The sequence below is a fragment of the Lithobates pipiens genome, unplaced genomic scaffold, assembly GCF_037356315.1.
Source record: "Lithobates pipiens isolate NorthernLeopardFrog02 unplaced genomic scaffold, aLitPip1_a1.2 Scaffold_19, whole genome shotgun sequence".
Lineage (NCBI taxonomy): Eukaryota > Metazoa > Chordata > Amphibia > Anura > Ranidae > Lithobates > Lithobates pipiens.
Genome location: NW_027507764.1, coordinates 218,006,690 through 218,021,718, shown reverse-complemented (window position 1 = coordinate 218,021,718; position 15,029 = coordinate 218,006,690). Strand labels below are relative to the sequence as shown.

Here is a 15,029-nt window from a genome sequence, read left to right as displayed (position 1 = left end):
GCGGGCAAGTGCTACATCGTCTGTGGGAGGCTGGGTTCTGTTTCATAGCCACCACACAGCAGGGTGGTGGTGTTGTTTGTTTGCCGCCCCCAGCAGTGTGCATTTGATTATTTCTCCTTTGGGATGCAAGCGCCGTGATGTCAGATTGCCCCTCCCCTAGGCGTTATGCCACAGGGTAACGTGGCTTCCTCAGGCCACAGCTGCTGAGCTGTTATGGTGTCATGGATATAAACAATTTTAAACAAAAGTGGCAAGAGTGCTACATTACAAGCGCCTTGTAAATGTGAGTAGTATATGGACTAGACCCCATATTTTTTTAATTTTGGTTCGGAGGTTCAGACCCAAAGGGTCTAGTATGGATCGGGGGGGACCCCATGCCGTTTTTTTTTACAATTTGTTTTTTTGCTAACCATTCTTTTTTTTACATTCAGCTGTCAGTGGGGAACCCCATTGACAGCTTATGACTCTGGCCTTCTCCTTGGCAACCAGCTATATACAGTGTTTTTAAAAGGGGGGGAACGCAAAACATATCAAAAAACGCATCACAAAAGCATCACACAAAACGGCTCCATCCGTTTTGTGTGACGTCACTACGTACCAGCTTGCAGGCGAAGCCGTGGCTGTGTGGAATATTCGCTTTGCTTTCCAAATGTCTTTTTTCATATAAGTGCAGTGGATTTTTTAAATAAATGTTGTTTTTATATACTGCACCGTGAAGCCTTTTTCTTCCATTGTCCTCCTTATATGAGAGTGCCTGTGGTGGGATGTGCTGCATGGATCCAACAGCTACACGGGATACAAACAGGTGAAATCCCAACCTCATAAGGAAGGAGTATCCAGAATATAACTGAGGAGTGGAACATCTTTGTTGGCTGATTTTTTGTGAGAGCGAATTTGATCTCTATAAACTGAGATCCAATCCTTCTGGTAAGAAGCATGTATTGATTTGGGGAGAGCACCTGGTTGAAGCACTTATGTTTGTGTATCACCTTTCACTGATTGAGCACAGATAATTGGACTATTTCACTGTGGGCTGGATTTATTTATTTTTTAATATATATTTTTTCATGATTGAATTCACTCAATGATTTACCACGGATATGATTTGGAATATGTGTCACTTATGAATAAGCGATAATTAGGTTGCGCACTTATATACTTTATTTGGTTGTGTATTCAGGATTAAATAAGTAGCAGCACCTTTTATCATATACTATTTGTTTCACATTTTTCATATTGTTTTTTACACTTTTTTGGGTAAGCACAGAATATTCTTTATATATTTTGAAACATAACTATTGTTTGTATTGCTATTACTATACTGATGTTATAGAATGAAAGTGTATACTGTGACCATAGATTTCCTTAAGTACTGCTGTGCTCTATGAGTCTGTTCACACCATTTGGCTACAAAATGCACTTGTTTTGTGCATAATTGTTTTTAGTGTATCTGAATGTATTACGTTAAAATGTAAAGAAACACAAAATGCGCATTACAAATGTTTCATGTTTGCTTTCCATACATTTGCTCCTTTTAATTTTTGTCATTTTCTGCCTCTATTTTGTGGGTTGTATCTGTGTGATATGTGACTTGAAAAATGCACTCATTTAAAGACATATTGTACTTTTAGTGCATTTAAAGTGGAAAATTGTATACTTATGTGACAGTAATTTTCCTTTCCTAATGCAAAAGCATGACAGCATATACGTATGAGTAGGCTCCGCTCCCTGCCCTATTCCAGAACTGGTTATACTATATAAGTAAGTCTCCTTCCTGCAGGCAGCATTCTCGTAACTTATTATCACTACGAAGCACTTTCGGGAGGGACCTATATGCTGTCATGCTTTTGCATCAGGAAAGGAAAATTACCATCAGGTAAGTATAACATTTTCAGTTTTCCTGACACAAGCATGACAGCATTTAAGTATGGGATGTAGCAATCACCAGATGATACGGGTGGGTAATGCTGTGATGTTTATTATATATTTCTGTATATATTTCTTTTCTTTCTCTTTTTTTTTTGTTTTTTTGTTTAGGTAGTCCCCTCCAATACCGAGCAGTCAAACCGCACCGTCGTTAAGTGACTTAACGTATTGAAGGTTACCCAAGTTGCGGCTCTGCAGATCAACTCAGCGGTGACCCCTTTGAATTCAGCCCACGATGGCGATATCCCTCTGGTAGAGTGAGCCCTTAGCTCTGCTGGGGGTTCTAGAGCCTTTTTGACATAAGCTCTCTGTATGAGTATGACCTTGATCAGCCATGATGATAACGTTCTTGTGGATGCTGCCAGCCCTTTTCTGCTTCCTCCCAGAATGATGAGCAGACTCTGTTTTTCTAAATGAGTGACAGTGAAATGCTGTCATTTCTATGTAGGTTTTTAAGATGGACCCAACGTAAAGACTGTGAGGTGTTGCTGATGCTTCCGCCTGAAATGTTGGGAGGACAATTTCCTGATTCCGATGAAAGGATGTAATGACTTTAGGCCGATGGTGTGGAAGGGTCCGCAATACCACTCTGTCTGTAATGTGGCAGCAGTATGGTGGTTTGTAGCCTAAGGCTTGTATATCTGACACCCTCCTTCCGGAAGTTATCGCCGTGAGGAACACTGCTTTCAAGCAGCAATCTCATAATGACGTGGTGTGCCCCCCCCCCCCTGAAGGGGACATGTGACAGTAAATCCAACACTACTTGAAGGTCCCAAGGTGGGAAATATGATCACTCTGCAGGATGAATTCTTGCGTACACCTTCAAGAATTTATGAATTGAGCGTTGCGTGATCCACTTGACCCCCGTTAGTGCTGTCAGGGCTGAAACTTGCACTCTCAGGGTGTTTACACTAATGCCTTTATCCAGGCCTGTTTGCAGAAAGTCCAGTACTTGCAGCTCCTGTGGCACTCTAGGATCAAATTCATGGGCTTCCACAAAGGATCTGAACTTCTCCCAGGCCCTAGAGTAAGTCTGGATCATAGTAGATGCCCTTGCTCCCAATAATGTTTTTATTACCGCTGCCAAATACCCTGCCTCTTCTACCCTTCTCCCCTCAATTTTCAGTCATTTCTGGATCTGCATGCACTACTTGACCTTGTAGGAGATCCGGTAGTCTGGAAGCAGCATAGGCGGTTCCACTGCTAAGGGCTGCAGCATCGTTTACGTGGCCATAATCGGATTAGTGCAATTGGGGGGAAGGCATATGCGTGTCTGCACTCCCATATGGAATTAAGTGCATCCACTGCTTCCGCTTCTTGGAATTTTGCTCTGGAAAGAAATCATCTGTATTTTACATTGTCTGTGGTTGCCATTAAGTCCAAGTCTGGGTACCCCCACTGTTTGCATATCAGTGTTCCAGTGTTTTCCGACTCAGGATGTCTGAGTTCTGCAGAGCTGGAATGTAGACTGCTGAGAGGTGGGCTAGATTTCGTTGAGCCCAACTCATTATAGGCGTTACCTCGGCCAGCAGCGACCAACTTCGCGTTCTGCCCTGCCATCTCACAAAAGCGACTGCCGTTTTTTGTCCATCTGGAGAAACACGGTTGCCCCTTCAATCTGTATGTGGAATGCTTTCAGCGCACAGAGGGCTGCCCTCAGCTCGATCATATTGGAGACCTCCTTTTGCCTGCGGCCCCATTTGCCTTGGGCTAGGAGACCATTGTATTGTGCGCCCCACCCAGACGCTAAGGCATTCAAATTGATCACTTGTGGTGGATCCGGTACTAGCTGATGGTAGTTGAGGATATTTGACGGTTTCCTCCATCACACAAGGGACTGTCTCTTCTCTGGGGTTAGTCGAATCTTTTTTGCACAACCTCATCCTCCAATGGGCCCCTTTGACCATCGGAATTGTGGCCGAAATTACCCCAGGATACTGAGGTAACGTTATGCCAAGAATTTTTCGACATCGCCCCCACCTTGACCAAGAGGGCTGCCATATTTTGCCTCAGAAGCTTTATCGTATTTTTGTTGGTGTTGAGAATCGCACCCAGAAAAAGCAGTCTCTGCGTGGGTTCTAACTGGCTCCTCTGCCAAATGATAAGCCAACCAAACTCTTATAGTGTGTGGATTAGAATTTGTCGATGGTGATGGATGGAGGGAGGAGCCTGATGGCACTGGTCAGGAGCTGCTGCTGCTGCTGCTGCTGCTGCTGAGCTTGTGAAAGCCCTCTACCCATATGTGAACAGCGGAGTAAGAAGCACGGCTCCATCTGGGATCCCCTCGGTACCTGATAACCACCCCATAAAGGATGGCTTGGTGTGGTGCACGCCGGTCTCAGGGGCACTTGGAAACAACAGTGAAGGACGGACTGTGAGTAGCAGCGGCAAGCAGTGGGACCTTGAGAGCGAGGAGCATCGCCAATCAGCTAGTCCTCAGAAGTGAGAGAGAGAGAGAGTGAGCATGTGGCGAGATCCAGAGACCAGAGAAGGGGAAGAGCGAGAAGAGAGAGATGCTGAGAGAGAGAAAGGAGAGGAAAAACGCAGTTTACAGAGACGGCAACAAAGGAGCAGACAGCCTCAAGCTAAAACCTGGGGGGGTGTTCAACGGCTCTGGGAAAGGGCAGACCCACACTCTCACCCTTCGGATACAAGCCACCGGCTCCCAGCCCAGTTACTGAACCTAGCACAGCTTCAGGTACAGAGAGGAGGCAGCAGACGGTCCACCAGAAGGAACAGCTTGAGTTGGATAGAAATCCATGAGTTTGGCACCAGCAAGGCTCCAGCTGCAGAGGGGCTGAGTCAAATTTGTTTCTATAAAGTTATTATTGGACTGTAACCTACCACTAAAGATATGCCTCGTCCCTAACAATAAGCAGTCTGTGAGAGAGACTGGCTTAAAGAAGAGACTGAAGGAGATTGTGAGAGAGGGGAAGTCTCACTACATGGTAGACCCCCTTCCCACATCCTCTATATATGAGAAGGGGGCCTCAGGGTCAGTTGGATGGTAAGACCTGCATCAAAACCAGCTGATGGATGTATGGCGGATACAGCATGCCAAAATATGAGACTATACATTCCGCTCCCCTGTACAGGGAACGTACTCAAGAAATGATTATTTTCTGATTGAACATAGGCTATTGGAGTCAGTGATTAGTACAAATATAGAAGTCACATCCTTCTCAGACCATGCCCCAGTGACTATGAAAAAGAAGATAATTGGGGCCCAAAATAGGGCAAATATATGGAGATTAAATGAAGAACTAATCCAGGGAAAAGAAGCGGAAGATAGGATTAAAAAAGAGTTAGAACACTATTTTAAAACGAATGATAATAGAGAAGTATCAGTGGCAACGCTGAGGGAGGCCCATAAGACCTATATAAGAGGAATCCTGATAGCAAAGGGAGTGTAAAAAAAAAGGATAAAGTAAGAAAAAGGGAAGTACTAATGAAGGAAATCCATGATTTAGAACAGCAGCATATAAAAAGGAGAGCAAGAAGTATACCTCGCGCTCACCTTAAAAGGGAATGAATTAAAAGAATTAATAGAACAGGAAACCCATAAGTCCTTTAACAGAATTAAGAAAGAGAGGTATCTAGGTGGGAATAAGACTGGGAAGTACCTAGCCAGAACACAAAAAAAGAAGAAAAAACTAAAAATTATATAGAAAAAAATCAAAAGTAGCACTGGGGAAATGGTATTACAACAAAGGAGACAGCAGGTGTATTCCAAAATTATTATGGAGAACTGTACTCAGTAAAACAGAAAGAGACTCCAGAGCGTGAAAAAGAGAGGATAAAAAAACCTTTGAGGGAAGTGAGCCTAAATAAAATCCCAGATGACAGATTAAGCATCCTAGAAGAACCTATTACAGAAGAAGAGATAGGCCGGATCTTAAAAGATACAGCTTTAGGGAAAAGTCCAGGCCCAGATGGGCTGATGACATTTTATTATAAGAGGTTCAAGGAAATATTAATCTCCAGACTATACACCAAAGGAAGGGAAACACGCTACCCTATGTTCAAGTTACAGACCTATCTCGCTGCTAAATGGAGATATACAAAACTATTTGCCAAGGTATTAGCTAGTAGGATGAAAGTGGTCATGAACGACTTGGTTCATGCGGACCAGGTCAGATTCATCCCAGGAAGGGAAGGGAGAGATAATGAGGTTAGAACACTGTTACTGGTGGAAGAAATTAAAAAAAAAGTAGGTCCCCAGGGCTACTACTCTCAATAGACACTGAGAAAGCATTTGATAGGGCAGACTGGGGATTCATGATGAAGACATTGGAGGTAATGGGAGTAGGCCCAAAGATGACCAACTGGATTGAAGCACTGTATAATTATCTAACAGCTAGGGTAAAGTTCAATGGGACAGTATGCCCTTCGAGATGCATAATGGAACAAGACAGGGCTGCCCCCTGTCCCCCCTATTGTTTGTTCTGTCATTGGAACCACTGTTGGTAGGGATCAGACAGAGCTCAGATTAGGGGGTATTACGATAGGGGTAAAGAGCATAAATTAATGGCATACATCGATGATATACTGTTCTACATCACCAAACCTAGAGTAACCCTGCCCAATTTAATGAAGCCTCTAAAAGCCTATGGAGAGATATCAAACTTGAAGATGAACCCTTCTAAATCAGAGATCCTTAATATCAATGTAAGGAAACTACTTAGGAGTAAAAATAACACCATCTAAAGAGACAATATATCAAGCAAATTTTATCCCACTTCTGAATGAAATGAATACCGAACTAATAAAACTGCAACAGAACACCTCTCTTGGTTAGGAACAGGGCTGGTGCAAGGATTTTTGACACCCTAGGCGAAACCTAATTTTTCCACCCCCCATTGGCTCCACCCCTGACTCCACCCCCTTTGCCCTGCCCATGTATACCCTGCCTTTTTAATGAAGCACCCATCAAATGCAGCCTACCAGTGCCCATCAATGCAGCCTACAATGAATGTTTGCTTGCTTCCATTCATTCAGGAGTTGGGACACAGACACAGTCCTCTGCCATCGCTGCGCCTCTGACACTTTGTGCGAATGGAGCAGTGGCGGCCTGCTGATGCTGAGACTTAGTTGCTTGCTGCAGAGAGAAAGGAGTAGGAACACCAGTGGCCAGTTGCCCCTAGGAAACAGTGCGCCCTAGGTGGCTGCTTAGTTTGCCTAGTGGTAGCACCGGCCCTGCTCCTGCTACATAACTATAAATCTCCATGGTTGAGCACTCAACTGCTACCCTCTTCAGCTGCAGAGGCAGCAGCAGGTAGTCTATATTTTTGTTCATTTAAGCCCCCATACACGTGATCAGAAAATTGTACAAAATATATAGCTTTTGAATCGATCGTACGATAATCTGATTGTACACAGCGTTCCAGAGCCAATCATTACAAATCATCTGATATATATACGATCGGACATGCATGAAAAATTTCTTCGTACAATACCAAAATATGATTTCTGCACTTTTCCCACACCACATGAAAATACAGAAATTTATGGGTGCCATTGATTTTTTATTTTTTTTTAATGGCATCCCTACACATGCAGCAAACACACTTGTATTCATGCCCACCAAAACGGACCGCACTGCAATATAATGCAGATTGGTGTAAAGCAATTTCAAAAATCACATCTGCACCTTTAATGCACATTTCACGCAAACATGGCTGGAAGGATAAATATCTTTAAAATGGCAATTTTGCCAAAGGTCACCTATAAAATGCAAATTCTGCCAATCCCTCTCCCACAAACAAACTTTAGTACACTAAAAACGCTACTACTTAGGTTTATATGTCAGAAAAAGAAGTTGAGAGTCAGTCTCTTGGTATTGAATAAAGATAAAAAGCAAGGGGGGCTGGGAGTTCCGGATCTCAAAAATGACTACAATGCAATTCTATTATCACAGGTGTTAGAATGGGTAAAAATGAATAAGGCCGCGTACACACGCACGGACTGTTCGCCCAACTTTGTCCGCTGAACAGTGTTTGGGCGGACAGTCCGCTCGTGTGTGGGCTTTCAGCGGACAGTTTCAGCGGACAGTTTGACGAACAAGGTTTTACGGAATTTCCGAAAAACTGTCCGCTGAAACCTTGTTTCAGCGAACAGTCCGCTCGTGTGTAGGCTTGTTCGTCAAACTAAGTTCCGCGCATGCTCAGAAAGGATTTACACGCCGAAAGTTATAATGCAGTGTATAGGACGTCGTATTTTTCGTCCCGTCGTACGTGCCGTTCACGTCATCGCGCACGGTTTCAGCAAACTGTTCGTCCGTCGTGTGTGGCCATGTCCGTCCATGCTAATTTTGAGCGGACTGTTTGCCGAAACTGTTGGACGGACAAAGTTGGGCGAACAGTCCGCGCGTGTGTACGCGGCCTAAGGAAAAAAGATGGGTTAAATTGGAAAACAAGATTAGCAATGGAGTACTGGGGAAAATAATATGGATACCACCTGAATATATAGAAATGAGTGAAAATACCCATGTAATAACAAAGAAAATATTGGCAATTTTGGATTTGATGCATACAAAGGAAAAATGGGACTTGAAATCACCCCTGATACCATTAAAAGAAACTAACTTTTTTCCACCGAGGGAATGGGAGATTGTTTGGGGAATGGATAAAAAGAAGAAGACACAATTAAAAAAGAACATGGTGAAAGTTAAAATACACACGTTACAGGATTTGAAACATAAAAAAGACCTAATGGTAATGGTAATTGAAATGGTGGTACTCCCAGCTGAAATGTTCTGTTACATCACTGCCTCAACCAGTAAGATCTGAAGAGGACTATGTATGGCAGCAGGAACAAAGAGGGTGATCTCTAGGATCTATAAATTGCTTGTAGGCTGGAAATATTGCCATTCATAATAAAGTGGGAAGAAGAATTGGGTAAGGGAGCGAAAGACCAAGATTTGGGGAAAATTCTCAAGATGACACATACCCCGGAAATTGATAGCAACACCATAAAAAATTAATTACAAATGTTTAGCATGCTGGTATATAGCACCTGATGAGGCACATAAATGTCAAAAGGAGGTCTCACGATTATGCTGGCGGGGATGTTGTGAAGTGAGAACGATGGCTCACATATGGTGGAAGTGTCCAAAAATTTAAAACTATTGGAGAGAGGAGAATACCAATATAGAGATACCAGAGGAACCTTGGAGGTGTCTGTTTCATGGAGTGAAAATGCCAAATAAACAATCCCTGAGAACACAGAAATCGAATACCTCAACAGTGGCGGGAGATAGAAAGACCTAGTGGGGAGTTGGTGTAAGAAAGTGGATGAGACTTATAATATGGAATATCTTGGGGTTCTGTGGAGTGGAGGGAATGGAAAGATTTGAAAGTAAGTGGAAGGTTTGGAGAGAGTTTAAGCAAACAAGGAGATATGTAGAATTAAAGGGAGTAGACGCAGGGGAGAGGAGGGGAGTCACAGTAGATGTTAAGTAATAAAAAGTGGGATGGGGGGGGGGGGGGTGAGAGGGGGTATAATAATGGCAAATTGTGTATGTGTTTGATAAGTGTTTTTTTTGTATTCTTGCATATACATTTGTTATAAAGAAAATGAATAAAGAAATTGAAAAAAATGAAATCTGACAATGGTCTAACAAGGTCTGCGGACTCCGAGCCACCAGCAGGATGTCACCCAATTAGTGAAAGGCTTGTAAACCTTGCCTGCATACAATGGCTATTACTGATAGCAAAATTTTGGAAAAAACTATCTGGGTGAGGTAGACAGGCTGAATAATAGACACACCGACTGGAAATGTTGGTCTGACACTGCAAACCGAAGATATTTGTGGAAATGAGGATGTACCCTAATGTGCAAATATGTATCCTTCAGTGTGAGTGACAGCATCCAGTCTCCCTGTGTGAGAGCCTGCACCACTGTAAGGATTCCATCCCAAAGCTCTGGACTTAGATTGTCTTGTTCAAGCTTCTTAGATCTAGTATGGGCCTTAAGTCGCCTGTTTTTTTCTGAATAAAGACAAGTGGTGAATAGAAACCTTGCCGCTGTTCTTGTGCTGAACTAGTTCTATTGCACCCTTCTGTAGTAGCATTTGAATGTACTGGAATATTACCTGCACCTTCTGCTGGTCACGTGGTACCCGTGTGGGAGTGAAATTGGGAATTAAGGGAAGAGACAGAAATCTCCAACGATGTCCCGTCTGGACCACATTCTCTGACTTATCTGTCCAGACATGGGCATATCTGCGAAGCCTGGCCCCCACTGCCCCTGTCTGGACAGAGAAATTCTCAAAAGGGTTTCTGCTGTTGTGCAGGAGCTGTCCTTGCTTTAGGCTAGCTTGTCACTGTCGCTTGGGGCGCTCTTTTGCTTCTTCTATATTCTCTGAGTGGCCTATAGGGCCTAAATTCTCTAACTTTGTTTGGGTACTGCTTCCTCTCTGGATAGCGCCTCTGTCTTGGTCTCACATCTTGTGGAAGCATACCTGATTTGCCTCTCCATGATCTTTGAGATTGCTGACTCCATTTTATTCCCAAACAAAGCAGGAGAGGCTTGAACCTGTGCGGCTTGGCCAGATGAATCCGGCAAGATGAGGGGAAAAAATCCCACTCTCAGCAGAAACTTTACCGGCTGAGCAGTGAGGAAAAAAAGGAGAACGCTGACTGCAAGGAGGAGACTAATGCCGCGTACACATGACCGGACTTTTTGACAGCAAAGGTCCGACGGAACGAGTCCGTTGGACAATTCGATCTTGTGTGGGCTCCATCGGACCTTTGCTTGCCAAAAATCCGGCAGACTTTAGAAATAGAACATGTTTTAAATTTTCCCACCGGAACTCCGCCGGACCGAGAAATCCATTCGTGTGTATGCTAGTCCGACGGACAAAAACCGACGCTAGGGCAGCTATTGGCTACTGGCTATGAACTTCCTTATTCTAGTCCAGTCGTACGTCATCACGTTCGAATCTGTCGGACTTTGGTGTGATTGTGTGTGGCCAAGTCCGTTCATTCGGAAAGTCAGTCGGAACTCCGCCGAAACGCAGACAGAAAGACCGCCGGACCTAGTCCCTCGAAAAGTCCGGTCGTGTGTACGCGGCATTACTTACATAGTATAACCGATCCTGGAATAGGGCGGGGGGGGGGGGGAGCCTACCCATACGTATATGCTGTCATGCTTGTGTCAGGAAATGGCATTCACATATGTGGCAGCAACAAGCCGGATGTATTTTAAACTGATGAAAAGAATTATAAAGACTACAATAGTAACTAATAGTGATAAGTCACATGCTAAATCTCCCCCCCCCCCCCCCACTGAATTCAATTGCAGCTGAACCTTAACAAACAGTAATGGCCATTTTCTATGCTAAAAGTCCAGGGATTGTCAAACAAATGGCATGGGAGCTGGGCAATGCCTTGGATATTGTGTACCAAAGAAAACTATTATTTTTAACTCCCTTTGGCGGGAAGCAGTGATTTAAAAAATGCTTAAGTGGCAACATGTGTTAAATGACACATCTGTACAATGTATACAACCTAGTATAGTACAACTGACATTAACAAAGAAAAAAAAAGCAGTTTAAATTGTGAGTAAAAGGAAAACTATAACAAAATGTTATAAATATTGTATCCAAGAATAGGAAAAAAGGGGGGGGGCAGGGGATTTTTTTACGGTACACTATATAAAGAGACAGAGATTTCTTAAAAAAGAATTCATAGCTTTAATATTGGAAATATGTTAAAATTATTTTGGAAAAACCAAAATAGCAAAAATATAATAACAAATACACTTTTTATACAAAAAATTACATGACACAAAGTATAGGGGATCCTGAAAATGTTAGTTGCTGAGAATGATCATGTATCCTCCCGACATGTTTCGCGTTTTTGCTTCTTCAGGGGAGTATGCAACTAACATGAACATAAACACAAAAAAAGGTTTAAGAATACAGAAAATACATTTATGCCATACAATTAGATACACATAAATTTCAGAACATTAAGTATGACATTGGTCTCAATTTGCTCAGTCCAAGGAGGTACAATGCTTACCCAGGTATAATCATTCCCGGCATCGCAACCCACAAGCCAATAGATGGTGAAATAGATGGCAAGAATTAGGTGACAGGATCAAATGCTAAAAACAACCCAGCCCCATGCAGGGCATAGATGGAGGTAGACAAGCGCTACAAAGATCAAAAACAAAATCCAGAGATAAGTACCAAGTTTACAAATCCAGCACAGGTATTAAAAAATGTTAGTTTGTAACAGAAAGGGTAAATGATATCAATCCCTAAATTATAAGAGGGAATTGGGGCTGAAAAACATGCCTCCATAGTAGAACATGAGATGCTCATTATCAAAGGAATGAAACAATTGATTTTAATTACGCCTAATTAGTATAAGGGTTGTAAGAAGTGGCTACTGGGGGTATACTACCAATATACTGTTAAAGAGAGTAAAAGGAATAAAAATTATTTTTACCTGCAGTTAGAGTCAAAGATGAAAGAATTAATTCCATATGATAATATTGGTGCAATACAAATGCAACAGATTACAAAGAAAGAATCAATTGATTCATTGTGGTGTTTTATAAATTACAGAGTGCAGCGGTATGCTGCCACTGCCAGGCTTGCTGAACCTACAAGCAAATAAAAAGAAGGATGAATAGATATAGGTATAGAAAGATGAGAAACGGTGTTGTAACAGTATGAAGTTCAACTAAAAAAGTATATTTACCAAAAGGAAGAGTCAGCGTGGCGGTAGTATCTGTGCTGAACCTGCACTACAGATGAAGTGACAGCGCTGCCTTTTGTATCCCCCATCCATCGAGCCGGCGTCTGACGTCACCGGCTCGATGCGGACAGCCATAGGTGGAAGCAGTGAGCATGTGCAAAGCCTTCCAAGTCGGCATTTGAACTACCAACCCCATAATGCCTCAGTGCTGACACGAGGTTCATTTGGATAAATGCTGATGGAGATAGGGCTATGCTAGCTCTCCGCCCTTAAAGGGGCGGGAAGACACAAGCCTGCATAGAGGGCAGATGAAACGACGATTGTCATGGCTTTTAACCCTAGAGGGGATTACATGCTCCCTTCCACCTCAAATCGGGAGCCGCCTGGGGATATGACCCAGCGGCGCCCTTGGGTGTCCATATGCCCTTGCATACTTGGAGCAAGGGAAGATAAAAAACAGAGGATCCAGTCCCAAATCACAAAATAGTATGGCTTAGGAATGCGGTGTAGGGAAGGAGGGAAAAAGCAAAGCTCCTCAATGTGGGTGGGACTCATAGAGAGCAACAGAGATCCCCAAGTGTGCAAACCACGAAACCCACCTTGGGCCAAGCAAAGCGAGACATTAAACGGTATATATTACCTGTACAGCGTTAATAGTAATTAGAAATGACATTTTTTGATGTACAGAGATATTTTTAAATATAACATAAACATATAAATAAAGAAAATAAGAATAAAAATAAAATAAAAAAATAAAAAACAAAAAGAAAACCAAATAAATTGGGGAGGGGGTAGGAGGAAAAGAGGGAAGGGGAAAAGATAAACAAAAAGGGGGAAAAAGGGATATCACTTCTCTCTCTTCATGCCAGGCTCCACGGGGGCTCACAGCTGAGGTAGGAGGGTTCATGAAACAAACAAACAGAGATTAGCTATAGAAAAGATCTGTAGCTTATATTTTCATTGAAACCAGGGTATTTTGTGGCTTTTAGAATAAAGATCCACTTGGCTTCAGTTTGTAAGAGAAGCTTGTCCACTGAGCCACCTCTTGAGTTTAGAGGTATATGGGCCAGGGCTGAAAATCGTATCCAGTTGGGGTCAAAGGCATGATGGGTGCCTATGTGCCTACTTATGGCTGTAATAATTTTTTTATTGAGAATGGGTTTGATGTGGTCTTTTATGCGGATAGAAAATAGTCTTTTAGTTTTGCCTACGTAAAATCCTCCACAACGGCATTGGGCCAAATATACAACGCCTGGAGTGGAGCATGTAACGTGAAATTTCGAAACAAACAGGTTGCCATTTGGCAGTCTGATCTTTCGAGAATTATATATATAGGGACACATGTCACATTGCCCGCATGAATAAGTGCCTGGATATTTAGATTTAGTTTCACCTGAGGAGTCCTGAAAGTGACTTCTAACTAAGCTGTCCTTGAGTGATTGAGGTCTCATATAGGTGATTGATGGTACATCGTTTATGTACTGATTAACAATGGAGTCGGCTTTTAGAAGAGGCCAGAACTTATTGATTATAGCACGGAAAGAATGATGTTGGTTAGAGTATTTGGTAATGATACGTACTTTATTATCAAAATTTTTTTGTTTATTGGAGAAGAGAAGGGAAGTCCTATCTTTATTTTTTACTCTATTATATGATTTTTTCAAAGATACATGACTGTATCCACGTGCTCTGAGTCTATTATATAGGTCATTGGCTGCAATCTTAAAGTCAGAGTCAGTGCTGCAATTCCGTTTGGCCCTTAGATACTGGCTATAAGGGATGCTCTTAAGGAGAGGTTTTGGATGAAAGCTTGTCGCATGCAAGACCGTATTGCCAGCAGTGGGCTTTCTGTATAAGGCAGAATATACATGTCCAGTGGCATCAATTTTAATAGTTAAGTTCAATTCAAATTTTTGGACTTAACTATTAAAATTGATGCCACTGGACATGTATATTCTGCCTTATACAGAAAGCCCACTGCTGGCAATACGGTCTTGCATGCGACAAGCTTTCATCCAAAACCTCTCCTTAAGAGCATCCCTTATAGCCAGTATCTAAGGGCCAAACGGAATTGCAGCACTGACTCTGACTTTAAGATTGCAGCCAATGACCTATATAATAGACTCAGAGCACGTGGATACAGTCATGTATCTTTGAAAAAATCATATACTAGAGTAAAAAATAAAGATAGGACTTCCCTTCTCTTCTCCAATAAACAAAAAAATTTTGATAATAAAGTACGTATCATTACCAAATACTCTAACCAACATCATTCTTTCCGTGCTATAATCAATAAGTTCTGGCCTCTTCTAAAAGCCGACTCCATTGTTAATCAGTACATAAACGATGTACCATCAATCACCTATATGAGACCTCAATCACTCAAGGACAGCT

At 42.4% G+C, this 15,029-nt stretch overlaps 1 protein-coding gene and 1 long non-coding RNA gene across 5 annotated transcripts in view; both read right to left on the bottom strand.

The window, feature by feature from the left end:
- HECW1 (HECT, C2 and WW domain containing E3 ubiquitin protein ligase 1) overlaps positions 1 to 15,029 on the bottom strand; it is a 422,188-nt gene that overhangs the window by 222,126 nt on the left and 185,033 nt on the right. The window lies entirely within an intron of this gene.
- On the bottom strand, positions 11,690 to 13,192 carry LOC143998261 (uncharacterized). Its single transcript, XR_013277809.1, has 4 exons — positions 12,639 to 13,192; positions 12,384 to 12,540; positions 11,952 to 12,085; positions 11,690 to 11,810 (listed from the first exon to the last, which is right to left on the bottom strand). It is a non-coding gene; the product is annotated as an uncharacterized LOC143998261 (long non-coding RNA).